Genomic DNA, 10561 nt, shown 5'->3' on the forward strand with positions numbered 1-10561 from the left:
TAAATTTTGCATTCGTAAAACTCGTCAGATCACACGTCCATGCTGTTTGAGTTATTTTTAAAATTCTTAGTATTAACAGCTACTTACTGAGAAGGTTGTGGGTCAAGGTTGGATCCCCAATGAGTGTTATAACCTGTCTGAAATTGCTTATTTTCTAAACAAGCAAGTTGGCCTATGAGTTTGGCATTATCTGTATTTACAGGGAGGTTGTTGAGAGGTGAATATATATATATATATATATATATATATATATATTCATGTAACACATGGGGTTGTGTTTATTTTGCTGAGGATTGGTTGTATTAAGAGACAATATAGTTATTAGCAGTAGTATGCTGTTACAATTGAATTTATTTTGTTACATATAAGATATAATTGGAAAAAGGGTTTTTCTGAAAATTTAGTTGTGTGCATAGGGACGTTAGAAAAATAGGTTAGGTCCACAGCAAAGGTTAGTTATATGTAATGTAGTTTACTACACAATGCATTTCATCAGATATTGCGGTTTATTGGATCTGACCAATTTGAGACTGATTTTTTTTTACACAAGTCCACCATTTTGTGGTGTTCAATACATTTTCATTTGCTAAAACACAGGTGATACTTTTATTGTTTGAGGTGGGTATGATTAAGCTCATTACAATGGAAAACAATTCACTCGCCAAGTAGCAGGTTTACCCTTTTGTTGCTGTATTTATTGTGAGATGCTCTGTTTCTTTCAATTACTTTAAATATAACAAAGAATTTAGTAAAATAACTTAGTTATCATTAAGCTAGTGTTTGGAACATAAATTGTGACTAAGGTATGGAAGATTTTATTTCAGGACTTATGGGAACAAGACATCTGTACTTATTGCTTGGTTTCTGTTTATCAGGTGAAACTGAAGTTAGTGTGCAATCTTGACATATCCATTTACAATACAAAGAATGTAGTGTAGGAATTCTAAGAGCACTAGTAGTTACTTTTGAGAATTTGAATCCTTTGGTATGGACAATAATGTAAGAACTGGGGTCTGATATCTCAAACTATTCTACCAGTTCATTACCTCAAAACGTTCCATTGTCCTACCTCCAAAGCTTTATTTGAATAGCATGCAAATGACATGACTGCAATGAGTTATAATAGCTTTTATTGAATGGAATACTTAGTGGTTGTAGAGACAAGCATGCCTGTATCTGAGAATTTGCTTCTTTTTATAATTTTTCTCAATTATAAGTACTCCAAAGTGAAACCTGTCTAGCTGTTCAAGTAGGGACGTTGATTTTTTTAATTTAATCTTGAGTTGTATAATGAGTATACCAGTGTGAAGAATGAAAGAGTGAGACACGTGATTAGTGTTGGAGTCTACATTCCATTTTAGTTCTGTAGTGGGTCATCTACTGACCAAGGACAAAAGTCTCGTCCTGAATAACAGACTTTTATATATATATATATAGAATAGTTTTGTCAATGTTTCTCTTGAGATTTAGGCATGTGACTTTAAGGGCTTTAGGATAATTGTAATTTTAAGGTGTTTTTGGATTTACATTGACGAAAGCAGCAGTTGGACAGAAAATTGTGGTTGGTATAACCGAAGACACAAAGTTATATGGTTAAACTATGTCTATTTTCATGAATATGGAGAAAGTTGGGTGTACATTGGAGCCATCTGCAGAGAAACAGCTGATCTGATCCAGTTGGTAGGAGAGGGTAATTGATACTTACGGGGGTTGTTGGTGAACTGTCTAGAGTTTTGGTTGTGATAGCTTCGTATTAATTTTGTTTAGATCTGTGGGTCCCAACCTTTTTGCTACCAGGGATCCTTTTTTAAATGAATTTTCCCATGAACCCCCAGGATTTTGAATGGTCTGACAGCTTAACATGTTTGTGGACCACTGATTTTTAGATTTGATGCCATTCACTCTCTCAGCTGGGTTAAAGCACATCTGTTACCAAAGAAAGAAAATCTTTCATGATTAGTTGACTGACTTAATTTTATCTGGGTTTCTGTTGAGATATATTGGCTTCATGTCAGTTAATTTTGAAAATATTGAATTTAGTGAAATACTTTAGTTATCAGTAAGCTGGTGTATGATCACCACATAGTACCAGACTAACAGCAGGGCTTGGTGCAGTCCAATGCCACTACACTAGAATGATTGCTGCAGGTACAGGCTGAAATAACTCAAACTTTATTGCATATCTCATTCCTTTGCTTGGAGTAATCTACAAATGGAAAACTTGAGGGTCTGGTACCTAATTTCAGCATTGAGTGTTACACAAATGCCAGAAAGGGCTGCTATTGTACCAAAAGTGCTTCAATAGTCTAGGGTTCAAAGGCTCAAGTCTTCAATACCCTGCTACATAAATTAAGAACTGTGCATAAGGTGGAAGTCGATGTCTTCAAAAGGGAATTAGATTTCCTCCTCTCCACAATACAGGATGAACCAATAGCCCAGTGTGAGGTGCAAATGAGGGTAGCAGAATCCCTTATGGGACAAAGGCACATACAGGAGTGGGGATGTGGAACGCACCTGACTGAGAAGATTAAGACCATGTTGGGATGACCCTATATATATATATATATATACATACATGTATGGACCAAAGGGTCAGAAGCACCATTTGCAGTGAACACTTCGCATCATGAAGAAAGGGAAAATTAGCAATCATCCCCTTATGATCAGACAATGAGCATTTTCTGAAATATAAATGATTCTTCATTTAGAAAGTACAAACTATTACTGAACACGGAAAAATGAAACTCCACCCCACCAAAAGAAAAAATATGCACATATCCAAATAGAAGTGGATGACACCCACACTTATTCGATCGTTGAAGAGAATAACCCTCAGATGTACACTACAATTTCACTAATCCCCCCCCCCCCAATGTACATGTAAACTTAAATACTGTAGTGTAGATACGTATACATATGTATGTATGTATATATAAATATACAGATGTGAATGCATGTACAAATATGTGGGTTCATATGAACTAGAAAATGTGTGTATGTGTATGCTAGTGACACACAGAACTAAGCTTTTCTTTTTACAAAATCATTGACTAAGTTTCTGAACGAGAAACATGCAGCAACAGTATTTTAAAGTAAAGTCTATTTGCCATGGTAAAGTCTTTAAAACAAGACAGTGCTGCCATCTCTAGCCAGGCAATTATTCTGTGCTGATGAGGTGAAACAACCCAGAAACCATTGGCACACAGATATCGCTTTGAGCTGAGTGGGGACACTAGCTTTATTGTCGATAGCCAGCTAGAGATGTTTTCCTGGGGCTAAAAAGTAGTAACATTCATCCTAATCAGAACTGCTGCTTTATGTTGGCAAATGAACTTTACTCTAAAGTACTGCTGCTGCATGTTTCTGTCTCTCTCACACACACATATATATACACACACACACACACACACAATGTGTATGAAATAGCACAACAATGCAGAGTGGACTACAATAACGGTTATGATTAATTTAATTATTCATAGTCTAATATGTTTCGGAATAGAAATAAATAATTGAATGGGAAAAGGTAATACTAAATTGAATTTTTCCTTGTAAGTTTGGAGTTATACTCCCTAATATTGTCATCATCATCGTTTAACGTCTGTTTTCCGCGCTAGCACGGGTTGGACGGTTCGACCTGGGTCTGGGAAGCCAGGGGCTGCTCCAGTCTGATCTGGCAGAATTTCTACAGCTGGATGCCCTTCCTAATGCCAACTACTCCGCGAGTGTAGTGGGTGCTTTTTACGTGCCACCTGCACAGGTGCCAGGGGGTGTCCGGCATCGGCCACGATCGGTTGGTGCTTTTTACATGCCAGCCAAGGCAGTGCTGGCATCGGATTATATATGTATGTGTATTATATATATATATATATATATATATATATTTATGTATATATATATAGAGGGAGAATTTATGAAAAAAACAAGATGAAGACAGGTGGTGTAGAAAACAAACAGATGTATTGATATAATGCTTAGGAATTGAAAAAATCTTGATGCCAGGCCCGCTTAATTGGTTCCTGTGCTGGTAGCATGTAAAAAGCATCCACTACACACTTGGAGTGGTTGGCATTAGGAAGGGCATCCATATATGGTAATAAGAACGTAACACCCTGTTTGTAAAGGTAGAAACTCTGGGTTGATGTGAAATATTTTATATAATATATATAAATAAATGGACTTACAGGTGTTCAAATTCTTTTACTTCTGACACATGTTTCGAAGGCTAGGTTGGTATTATTCCAAAGAAATAAAATGGTATAAAACAATGTAATCTCATCAGAGAAATAAATAAACCAAATTCATCGATAAGACATTTTAACAGAATGTGATGGATGTCTATAATGATGAATGGAACGCTATTAAGTTTTTTTTTTTAAAAACCATTAGATGATATACTGTCAAAGTCACCTCTAGAAAACTAATAAATAAGAAATATAGAGCGATATGTGAATTAAATAGAAGCTTAAAGGCTTGGAAAAAGATATATCTAGTGGAAGGGAAATGTAAGAAGAAAATCAATGTTTAAATTATATATAATGGTAGATATCACTTATATGAGCTAAAAGTGTTTTTGCCAATGCTTACATCGATAAGCACACTTCTATAATTGTGTTTACAAATGGATTCTGAGAAAAAAGAATAGAAAATAGTTCAGTATTACAGAGTTTGCGTTTGTCATATGGGAATGAAATAGAGAGAATCAACCAATCTAAATTAAATTGTTTATCATGGTCTTTTAGATACCCAATTAATTTACTAAGCACTGTACTGTTGCGTTTATTACTATCCCTAAATGTAGAGTAATGATTGGAAATTCTTTTAGATAACTTGATGCCAAATTTAGGTACTAGCCCTTCCAGTATTTTCCCTGTGTAAATTAGTACATATCTCTCATGTCTGCACTCTAGGGAGTAGAGTCATAGTTCTATCAGCCTCTCCCTGTAGTTCACCTGTTGGACTGTAGCAATCTTTTAAGTGATGCTGGATTGCTTCAAGCTCCATTGTTAGCTTGACACTGTGGTGACCACAGCTGAGAGCAGTAGTCTAGGCGGCTGAGGACAAAGGTCTTCCATAGAGTTAACATGATTCTTACTCTCTTGTCCTGAATGTCCTTAGTATGGACCCCACCAGTTGTCTGCACTTATCTCTCTCTCCCTATATATATATATATATATATATATACACACACACACATATATATATATATATATATATATATGCACATATACATATATATATGAGGAGACCTTTTGAGTCAAGTACATTCAAATCAAATCACAATCAAATAGAAATTGTAGTTGTGGTCCCTGTGTTGGCACGTAAAAAGCACCATCCGATCATGGTCGACGCCAGCTTCCTCTGGCCTCTGTGCTGATGGCACGTAAAAAAAAAGCACCCACTACATTCTTGGAGTGGTTGGCAATAGGAAGGGTATCCAGCTGTAGAAACACTGCCAGATCAGATTGGAGCCTGATGCAGCCTTCTGATCTGGCAGAGTTTCTACAGCTGGATACCCTTTCTAACGCCAACCACTCTGAGAGTGTAGTGGGTGTTTTTACGTGCCACTGGCACCAGGGCCAGTCAGGCGGTACTGGCAATGGCCACTCAAATGGTGCTCTTTATGTGCCACCTGCACAGGAGCCAGTCCAGACGCACTGGCAACGACCTCGCTCAAATGTTTTTTTATGTGCCAGTAAGGCAGTAAAAACTTACGGTCAGGTCTCATTAAGGTCTCGCAAAAAAAAAATCGGCATTTAAAAATTTTTTTAATTGAAGATTTTGTAAACCCCCAAAACACGTTTTCAAAATTTTAATTTTTCCCCTCTCCAGCCCTCTGGCAAAGATAAAAGTGGGGTGGAGAGGGGGAAAGTCATGGGAGCTGTGCTGTTTTCTGACTTTGTAGGTATGCTCACATGTGCAGATTCGGAATCTCTGCAATCGAAAAGGTGGGTTTCTGCAGAAAAACCATTCCCCCAAAAGCAGGTGTGGTCCATGTCTTTTACCTCTGCCTTAAAACCTCCAAGCTTCCTGAAATATACCTACACTACACCTGATATCCTTCCCTCCATATGCATGCATACATGTACATCATGACTCATACACTGTTCACTTTGCTGGCTTTTGTACATAATTCTATATACTGTAGGTGCACCTGAGCACTATTTACAATAATTTCATTATTACTTCTGCTTTCACTAAGGCTGAGGTATTGTTTTCAGTCGTGTTTGTTTGTTTGTCCGTGGACAAGATATCACAAGAACTGCTGGATGGATTTGGATGAAAGTTTCAGAGATGTTTGGCCTTGGGGCTGGTACAAAATGTTTTGATTTTGGGATTGATCCAGTACCGAACAAGGATTCTGTATAATTTTTCCTGTTTTTTACTTAATTTTTGTGAGAGCAGTCGAGTTTATTTCAGAAATTCTCATTTTAAAAATCATCTTTAGCTAATTGTTGAGAGGATGTTGCTGTCTCAGAGTAACAATTTGTTTCTTTGAGTTTCGTCATTTTTGACCATGGTTGGATTGATGAAGGCTGTCTCTTTGAGACTGTCTGTTGTTGAAATTGTTTTATATCACTGTAGAAAATTATTGTTGAAGTGACTCGCACATAATTATTTTTTGTTGTTTTCTCCCCATTGTTGGGGTGAAGGGTTGGTTTTTCATTATGGAGGGCTATGCGGGGGCCGCTGCAGTGGGAGCAGCTGTGCCGTTGGAAGCGAAGCAGATAGATTTTAAAATGGAAGATATAATGGGAAGTGGACGGTTTGTGCAAGGGAAGGGAGGTGCAGTAGGGCTGGTCCCTCCAGAAGAAGTGGTTAAGGATGGGAGGGGGTGGTCGCACATTCCACCACTATTTTGTGCACTGACAAGGTGGCACTACTGCCCACGTGTAGGGGTGGGTGTGACGGCGGGTTCAAGTTGGAGGGTGCCACCAGAAGTGGAGACAGTGGTTGGTAGTGGTTGTTCCGGCTGCCACCAAGGGTGTCCCGAGTTGGGACTGGTGGAAGGAGCGAGCATGTTGAATTGGTGGGGATGCATTGTCAAGATGTGACTTTTTGTCTCTTTTGAAAACATTGAGAGGATCCCCTACTAGATGGAGATTATGGGAGAGGGTTCCCTCAAAGTGGTTGTTGAGGGGTGCCAACCAGGTTGTTGCAAATGTGGGGAGAGATATAAAAATAATATGAACTTTTTAAATTATAAAAAGAGGAAACTATCCAAAATAATGTCTAAATATAACCACTCGACTTTGGGGATCGAGTGGGTATGGCGCCTCAGTTTATTTTCATAATTTCATTCCCTGTTTTATTTTTTCTTCCTTGCTCGATTTCTTTTTGTATTTTTATTTTCCCATTTATGTGTTTTGTATTGTCTTTGTAATGTATATCCTCTATTTTTGGCCACTTGTGGGTGATAAAAAAAATAAGGACGTTGGTGTTGCCTTGGTGCAGTGACCTCCGTTACAGCTGCTGCAATAGGAGGAGGAGAAAAAAGCTAATGAGTTGTGTGTGCACACAGACAAGAACAAGCGCGCACACATACACACACAACTCATTAGCTTTATTCTCCTTCCGTTTCAGCAACTGTCACGAAGACATCCGAAGTGAATCGTCGAGTTGTCACGCAAACAGTCGAATGTTTATTTTAGTTTTGTCGAGTTAAATCGAACGAACGCCAAAAAAAAAAAAATTTTTTTAATAAATAAATAAATAAAGGGAGATAACTAATTACTGAATTGCATTGTATGAACTCGTGCAAAAAGGAAACAAGCAAAGCTTCCGAAGTTCCGAATTGACGACTATGCATCAAAGCTGCCGATTTCCATGGAATTTTGTAGAAGCCAAACGTCACATATTTTGGTGTATTTAGTTATGTCCCTTTACTTTTTTTTTTACACACGTAAACTAAACAATTACAATATATATATTATTTCTTTACTACCCACAAGGGGCTAAACACAGAGGGGACAAACAAGGACAGACAAACGGATTAAGTCGATTACATCGACCCCAGTGGGTAACTGGTACTTATTTAATCGACCCCGAAAGGATGAAAGGCAAAGTCGACCTCGGCGGAATTTGAACTCGGGACGTAACGGCAGACGAAATACGGCTACGCATTTCGACCGACGTGCTAACGTTTCTGCCAGCTCGCCGCCTTATTACAATATATATATGTTAGAAGTATTGGAGTGATGTACAGATTTAATACATATGAAAGAAAAACACCTTTTTCTTTCATATATATATATATATATATATATATATTATTAAAAATGGGGAAGGCCGGTTTATGGGATTACCTTAAGCTTCTAGTCCATAAGGGGTTTAACTTTATGGCGTATCGTCAGATCTCCAAAAACCCTTTATGGACGGGTAACCTAAGGTACATCCCATAAACCGGTCTTCCCCATTTTTAATTCATACTGCTCTACATCTTGCAGTGTGCTTCTTCTTTCGGATATATGTTTTTTACAAACGATATATATTAAAAATGGGAAAGGCCGGTTTATGGGATTACCTTATGTTTCCCGTCCATAAAGGGTTTAGCTTTATGGGGTATCGTCAGATCCCAAAACTCTCTTCGCTCGTGACCTCTTAAAAATATGGAGTGGAAGTGCCTCATTACACAGAGGTAACAATTGGGGATTATCTCCCGTTGCCAATGGTTATCGACTTCCGGCTGTACCGCCATCTTGCGGGCTCCACTTGCTAGCAGGAACATCCTGGAGTATAGGCATGGCCTGAAAATTTCCGTTCTGGTGTTAAAGATGTCCCCTTGTTTGAATGAGTGTTTTAAGATTCTTGCGTGTTCAGCTATATATATATATAACAGTCTGGAAAATTGTGAAGAAATTTCAGGAGACTGGTTCCACCGCTGATCGACTGAAAAAGAAGGGTGTGGACTCAGCTTGTCAACAGTACCAGAGAAAAGATAAGCGAAATCCTCGTTGTTCCGTCAGAAAACTGTAAGCCGAACACCGATGTATATTTACACACACACTTTGGGTCATCCCATAAATGCAGATTTTTTTATACTTCTTTTATTTTCAAAATTATGATAAAGTTCTTATTTAATCTAGAATATACTCCCATTCATTTTCTACAATGCTCTTCCATCTATCTGGTAGGCTTGCAAGTCCCCTCTTCCAAAATTCACTTGTCCGTGACGAAAAATACTCCTCTAGTACAGTTCTGACCTCGTCTACGGAATTCAAATTTTTTCTATCTAAATGATTTTGAAGACTGTAGAATAAATGATAATCAGATGGGCAATGTCCGGCGAATATGGTGGGTGGGGCATCGTTTCTCATTCAAACTGCTTCATCTTTTAGAATGTCATCCTCGCTGTATGTGGCTGAGCCTTATTCTGATGGTAGAACACCTTTTGTCTTGAATCCTAAGACGGTCGCTTTTCTTCTAGCGCTGACTTAAGCCGCTCAATCTACTCACAATAGATCTCCTTTGTTATCGTTTAGTTTAGGTTTAAAAGTTCAAAGTGGATTAATCTTTCATTATCCCACCAAACAGATAACAACACCTTACGTAGGTGAAGATCTTCTTTAACCTGGGGTACTGGTGTTTCTCCTTTTCCTGCCCACTATTTTCAATGCTTGTCATTTTTATTGAGAATCCATTTCTCGTCACCAGTCACTATTCAGTCCAAAAAAGGTTCATTCATGAGACGTGACAGCAAATAAGCGAACACATTTACTCTCTGCGCGCAATTAGACTCGGAAAGTTTGTAAGGAAACCATTAACCCAATTTGCTGTCTTTTCCAATGGCACATAGGTGCCGATGAATGGTCGAACGACCAAATCCAAACCCCTCTGCTAGTTCCTCAACAGTTACGATGGGATTTTGTTTCACGAGGGTATTCACGATGTCCTCGTCGAGCTCTACAAATCTTTCAGGATGAGGCTCACTTTCTAGGCTGTAGTTTCCGACTCGGAATTTCTGAAACTACTGTTGACAAGGGCTTATACTTATTGTCCAATCTGCCTATACTGCATTAATATCCCTCGCACTTTCCATTGCGTTGTTGTCTTTATTGAACTCATAAAGCAAAATATGCCGAATATGCCCCTTTATCACTTTCATTATAGCTTTGAAAAAAATAACTGTTAAAAATCGAATTACACTCTTCAAAACTTCCACTAAGTATGAATTGATTATTTTTATTGCCCACAAGGGACCAACATAGATGGGACAACACAAAGACATGTGGGGACATATAACACAACTTAAAATAAAATTATAAAAATGATAATATGAAATGAAAATGAAATGTGAAAATGGAAATGAGCTGCTGCCCCATCACAAGCAGCATCACTTATTCCATTGGAGTCCTTTCTTCACGTCGATCCCATATTTTTGCAACAGATCCTCACATTCAATATTGTCCGATATGTTTTTTAATGTCCTCATGTATTCTCCACATCTTCACACCCTTTTTATACTTTTTAATTTCTTCCATTTGTGCTTCTGAGATCAATACACACAACACAAGTGCCACCCTAGATTTTCATGATATTTTTCAGTATTCACAAATCTTGC

General features: G+C 38.0%; 1 protein-coding gene and 1 long non-coding RNA gene across 2 annotated transcripts in view; one reads left to right on the forward strand and one right to left on the reverse strand.

The window, feature by feature from the left end:
- Nucleotides 1-672: 672 nt before the first annotated feature.
- The window catches only part of LOC118763879, a 26855-nt gene continuing 16966 nt past the window's right edge, over nucleotides 673-10561 (reverse strand). The window contains exon 3 of the long non-coding RNA XR_004999637.1: nucleotides 673-856. This is a non-coding gene — a long non-coding RNA (uncharacterized LOC118763879). The remainder of the gene's footprint in view (nucleotides 857-10561) is intronic.
- Nucleotides 8496-10561, forward strand: part of LOC115213430 (2-phosphoxylose phosphatase 1-like) — a 43044-nt gene continuing 40978 nt past the window's right edge. The window contains exon 1 of the mRNA XM_036503829.1: nucleotides 8496-8953. The gene's annotated coding sequence lies outside the window, so the exon portion shown is untranslated. The remainder of the gene's footprint in view (nucleotides 8954-10561) is intronic.

The sequence above is a fragment of the Octopus sinensis genome, linkage group LG6 (assembly GCF_006345805.1).
Source record: "Octopus sinensis linkage group LG6, ASM634580v1, whole genome shotgun sequence".
Lineage (NCBI taxonomy): Eukaryota > Metazoa > Mollusca > Cephalopoda > Octopoda > Octopodidae > Octopus > Octopus sinensis.